The sequence below is a fragment of the Poecilia formosa genome, unplaced genomic scaffold (assembly GCF_000485575.1).
Source record: "Poecilia formosa unplaced genomic scaffold, Poecilia_formosa-5.1.2 Scaffold1, whole genome shotgun sequence".
Classification (NCBI taxonomy): domain Eukaryota; kingdom Metazoa; phylum Chordata; class Actinopteri; order Cyprinodontiformes; family Poeciliidae; genus Poecilia; species Poecilia formosa.
In genome coordinates, this window is record NW_006799940.1 from 1,033,025 (window position 1) to 1,039,411 (window position 6,387).

The window sequence follows — 6,387 nt, forward strand, 5'->3', positions numbered from 1 at the left end:
AATCTCAAGAAACAAAATTTGTTTTCTAAAGAGAACCGTGTGGACATTAATTTATCCAGAAAACAATCAGTAAATTAACTCGTTATCTTGGGAAAAAAAAAGTAAAATTGGAAATAAATCTCAAGAAAACTATTGGGAAATAAAAAATGTTTACTTGAGATAACGAGCTAGTTTCACATTTTCCAGCGAAAACAGGAAATTAACTTGTTACCTCAAGAAATCGAAACTAAATTAACTCGCTAATTTCCTGTTTTCTCAAACAAACAGGAAATTAGCTCAGTCTTGGAAAAAGTATACTCTGAGAACGTCTACTTTTGGCTTCCATATTTTACTCATGATGTTAATGTCAAAACTTATAGCTGTAAGAAGTGAAGCACTGATTTCAGGTAAAGCTTCTGCACAAGCAGAATGTCAGAATAAATCGGTTCAGAAACCAGAAGAGGAGAAGCAGAATGGCAGCAATCAGACTGCTTCAGTCTGCTGCTGCTTTATTCTGCAAAGTGAAAAAAACAGAGGAAAAAATTCAACATGCACATGGGAGTAAAGGTACTTCACAGCCACTGAATATTTATGTGCCACGAGCAGACAGGTGCACAATAGCAGACAAAAACATCAGAGTGAGAACTCTTGGCCTGCGACCCATCTTTGTCCTTCATTTGAATGGATTTATTTCACAAGCCCAGAGAGCAACTCCTGATGACAACCAATAAATCAAATCCACATTTCCTCCAAATATTTCTGACGCTCCTCGTCCGCTGCGCCACTAAAAGTTTAAAACAAATGTTGAAAAGAACCGATTCTTTAATAGGTTCACAGATGAGAGTGTTTTATTGCCATTTCAAAGAATTAGTCAGTGAACTTTAACGAACAGCGTTGGTCAGGGTGTCAAATTCGTTTTGGGCCAAATCAGGATCATGAACCCTCTTAAAGGGCCGGTTGTGCCAGAATGTATTGATCAAACCTGATCACAAACTGTTAAAATATCAATGAATCCTTAAAATTAAATAATATTATTGAACATCTTTCCAGCCCCTCCAGGTTTTCGTGATTCTCTTTGTGATTTTTCCAATAAAAATCAAAGTGTTTGTGGTTCTAATTTGGAAATGTTTGCGCTTATTTATGACAGTAAACGTGACTTTTTATTCCTGACTGAATAGATCATGGATTATAGTCTGACATAAATTAAAGCTGATGCAGCTGTTTAGTACAAGAAAGAAAGATTGTGACAATTTTTGAGAAAAAATTGTTTATCTTGTGTGAATTTCCACAATAATTCTCAAGAAACTGCAGGGACTGATTGATATAATTTGGCAGTAAACAGATAGAAACTGCACTGATTTGAACAATATTTCAATATGATGTTTAATCACACTTGGTGTCTAGAATCTAGAGGCCTCATAAAAAGCTACGGCGGGCCGGATTTGGCCCACGGACCTTCAGTTTGACACACGTGACGTTGATGATTTGTGGATTCTCTGCAGACTTTAAAATGTCTTCAGATTTTTTCTTTCAAGAGAAAGGCAGGATTGCTACATAATTACTTTAATACAGGAAATGTATGGGAAAACGCTACTATCAGAACGCGATGGTAAAACAGTTTCCTGGCCAAAACGGGAGACTTGACAGGTATGTTTCAAAATAAAAGCACACCTCTGTTTGAATCACACTTTAAGTTGCTTTCAATTGGCTGTAAAACTTTAAAACTTTGTGTTTCTGTATTTGCAAAAGGAAATTATGCATATGAAAATAAATTAATATTTGGTGTCGACCCATGGAAATAGGGTTTTTCCCCAAAGTTGCTGAAAAACTCTGTTGCCAGTGACTTCTGGGTCACACAGGGACAAGCCCAAAAGTAGATGTATAAATATTACGCTGAGGCGTTTGAATATGATTCTGTTTCTGGAGCTGGACCACTGGACCTCCTGATGGAGAGCAGATCGACTTTCTTTTGGTCCAAGGACAGCCGGTCAGGATCACATCTCGGGATGCTCAGCATCACTTCCTGTCCTGTGCTGAGAGCGGTTCCTCCGCACAGACAAGCCGCTCATGACAGAACTGTTCGTCTCAAACATACTTCCTCAATCAAGACTTCAAGTCAACATGGAGAACTGGATCAACACTTCCAGGGTTTCCTCCAGGAAACCTGCCGGGCCCAGCGGTGAGGTCATAAGGTCATCAGCGGCCCGCTGTGGGTTTAAAACTGTACAGTAAAAAGGATCAGGCATCATGAAAAAGTAAACCCAATGTGTCATAATGTGAACTATCAGTGGAAAGACGACAACATGCCATAGATTAATTACATAGGTCCGTGTCTGAACGCCTTTATTTCCGTTATGATCATTTTACGCCTACTGTTAGTAAAAAACTGTTATTTTCAAAAAATGTTTTTAATCTGACAAATGAGGCTTATTAAAAAATAGATTCTAATTCTAATCCGTTTACTGGCTCTTTGGGTCAGAGGTGTTGATAATTTCCTACTTTGCTTTATTGTTAATTGATGCCACTGTTTTTTGGGGGGAAAAGGTGAAAAACTAAAATCTCAGTTTAAAAAAAAACCCCTTACTCTTGTTGTTTTTAATCTAATGCACAGCCCTCCCTGTTTTCTCCCGCAAAGCAACACAACAGTGATGTTTTTCCACCAACTTGCGGAAAAGCATCAAAGCTTTGGATCCGTTTTATGCCGTATAAATTTGCAGCTGTATGGAAATATTCTGAACCGGTCACGCTGCCCCGTGTAAAATGAAGCTTTCTAAAGTTTTAGTTTTTTTATTTTCGGCTATAGTTGCTGCTCTTATGTTTTGGCACTAAAAATAATTAGGCAAGAACAGTAAAATTTAAGCTTTGCATTTAAATGATCTGGTGAGAAAAACTTATCTTTCACCTGGAACAGATGGCCTTGATTGCAAAAACTCGTTTAAGGTCATTAGTGAAACTAGACCTAGACGGTCATATCTTCTTGATGTTTACTACCTGCTTAATTTTATTTGTTTGTTAGGCCCCTAATAAGGACATAAAACCAGACTAAATTGGCCTTGATGGAAAAAATGTAGGTATGAAGCAGTAAACTTATATGTGTCTGTTGAGCCACCTCAATCAGATCTGGAAACAATAAGAGTAGAAGAAGAAAAATACATGCAAGGCCAGTGGGTTTTATTTTTATTCATTCATCTAAATACATTAGACCAAAAAAAAATGCTCTGCTTAGTTTTAATGTTCTGAATGTTTGTAATTTTGCTGAAAACAAATACCTCCGTTTTTATCACTGGTGCTTATGCGGCATTTTTAAAACCAAGATTTGACAGAAACGGCTGCAAATGGACCAGAGAGGGCTTGGTTCAAAAGAAGAAAATGACAAGTTATTGGTAATAACAGATGAAAGATTGAGAGCGTTTAGTCTGACAGGAAAGGTTGAAGTGTGTGTGTGAGTGTGTGTGTCAGTGTGAGACTGACAAAACACAGCAGAGAGGAAAGTTTTTGTCCGCGTGTCAGACGGGTTTTTTTGCTGCTGCTGGTTTCCTGTAACAGGCTGAAGAGGCTTATTTATTGCTGGAGAGCTCCGTGCCTCGCATTCTCTTATGGTACAATTTGTGATGTGGGAGTAATGCTGCTCTTCCGAAAAGCAATTAAAACCATCCAGGGTTAAAAATAGAAAAAAAAAGCACACAGACACACAGAGAGAAAGGAAGGAAGCAGCCGTACAGCCTTCACCTTTATTTGTAGCATCGCGTTTCCTGTCTCCCTTTTTCTGTAGGTTGTGCACATCCTCCATGCATCTCTGCAGCAGATCATCTGATTTAATTCAGCTGAATCTAACATGCATCTCTGCAGTGAAATAAAGCAGTTATTCCCATGCTGAGACGGAGCAACGTTTAAAAGCTATTTAATGGCTTTACTCTAGTTTCAGTCTGCAAGCGGACCAGGCGTCCTTCTCTGCCGCTCCAGACGGCCGAGAGGCGAGAGATAATTTAACGTGATGTTTCTTTGTCCATGACCTGTTGCTTCTCGACAGATTAAAAGCTTATTGGCCCGAAGTCGCACTGTTTTTGGACTCGCCGAGAGGCAGATGCGGCTTCAAACGCGGAGATTAAAATACATTATGCTGGATGTTGAATGTTTTATTTGATTCTGATCGTGCTCAGATGTCACAAAGTTTACTACGGTGTACTTTGCACTGTACGGAGTGACAGTTTTAGACTCCTGGCAGGATTTGAGGGCCGTAAAGTCTTAAAGGCTTGTTTTTCATCACATTATTTAAATGCAAACCCTAAATTTTACAGTTCTTACCTAATTACTTTCCAGTGCCAAAACAAAAAAGCAGCAGCTATAACTGAAAATTAGGCCCAGAAAGCATGAGATGGGGCAGTGTGACCGGTTCACAGCATTTTCATACAGCTTCAAATTTACACGGCACAAAACGGATCCAAAGCTTTGATGCTTTTCCTCAAGTTGGACTTGTGGGTAACAAGGTTGTTTTGCAGGGAGAAAAGGGGGAGTCCAACAGTATATTGCTCTGCAAAAAGCAACAAAACTTAAAGTGAACTTTGGGAAATACAGCCGAGTTCAGACTGTAAAATGGATGTGCAACGCAGATTGTAGCACTTACATCCATTCAGCCGTCTGTGGAAAGCTGCTCAAGCCAGCAAGTATTTAAACAAACTAATTAGTTGTGCCAAATCTTTTCAAGCATGACCAGCTTCCTGAAAGGCAGGGGGGTCCAAAGTGTGGCCCAGGAGCCATTTGTGGCCCTCAGAACAATTTTGAGCGGCCCTTCATTACTATTCCAGAATTATCTAAAATTTAAGTTTTCACTGGTAGCCGGCTATTAAAAAATGATACAATTAAAATCTTAAGGTGCAACACAAAGTGTTTGTCCAGTTTCATGTAATTTATGAAAAATTTATACTAAAAACATCCAGTGGCTTAGCAAATATGAAAAAATTGAACAAAATCCTGGTATTGGTGCTGAAAAGACACAATACCAATATCACTATATCAATCTTTTTCCAGGCTGATCTGGAAAAAGACGATCAATTGAAAAATGTAGGATATGGTTTGTTGGTAAACCTTCAAGATCCGTTTTTGTTTAAACTCTACAATAATTGTCTACAGAAATCCACTTATGTCTACAGTGAGTTGAGTTTGTTATGAGTTGAGTTTGTTACTTATAGAAATAAAATAGTTTGTGCGATGAAAAAAAAAAAAAAAATAAAATAAAATTTCTGGCCCCCGAATTAGTTTGATTTTTATGTTACAAAAAGTTTGGACACCCTTGCATGAAGATGACCCACTGTGTTTCCTGGAATGGATTGGATCGGTCTGTGGGCGACACGAAACCTTCGTTACATTTTTTTTTTAACAAAATGATATTTTAATCTGGTCAGTTCTGATTATTTTGAACTGCTTTTGGTTCTCATGTCACTTTAAATCCAAATAAGCTGCTGCAGGCCAAACTCAACATTCACACATGGAAACGACTGCAAACAGATGTGCAATGACGCAACCGTTCATCTTTGACAAGCAGAAGTGGAACCTCCTGTAAAACCAACAAGAATTCAACCATTCTTTTCCAGCAGCCATTGTACAGCTGACCAATGGTGCTTTCAGAAAGGTTCCACTTTTGGGTAAAATATTAAACAAAGCCTTTTCTTTTCTTTTGCTCACCAGTGGAGATTTTTTAACCAAATCTCCACCTTATTGTTTTTGCATAAAAATTGGGCCTGGTTTTGACTAGTGAATTTGTGCTAAACTTTCCATAAAATGTGAAAAACAAAGTTATTTTCATGACGTAACAAGGAGAGAAATTACTTTTTTCATAGGACCAGGTTGGTTTGGATTACTTTCCCTGTTAAGAAATTACATCACTATCAATTCATTCCATTATTATTATTAGTAATAGTAATAGTAATAGTAGTAGTACTAGCAGAAGAAGAAGCAACAATAGTAGCAGTAGCCTTAAAATGAATTGCAAAAGTCTTTATGTAGTTATAATTTTGCCCACTTGGGGGTATCAAAGCTAAATTAACATAATTTAGTTTTTCATTATGATCAAATTTCATGTTCTCATCTTCATGTTAATTTTCTCTCTTTTTTTAAATGTTCCCAACCATCAGAGTTCATGCCAGCAGTTTGTTGCTGAGCAAAATCAGAAGTTTGCATCAATACTGCATATGGTCAGAGTATTTTTTTCAAATCCTGTTATTATTGCAGTAAGAATTGCTAATTTGATTCCAGAAATAGTAAATATAATTTGCAGACCTTCCTAAATTGTCAAAATTCTGATGTTCCTTTCTGCTTTCAGCAATTTTCTCTAACCCATTGTCCCTCACTTTCTCACTAATTGCATCACTGATGTTTCTCGCAGCAACCGGTGAAGCTTTTAACAAAGAC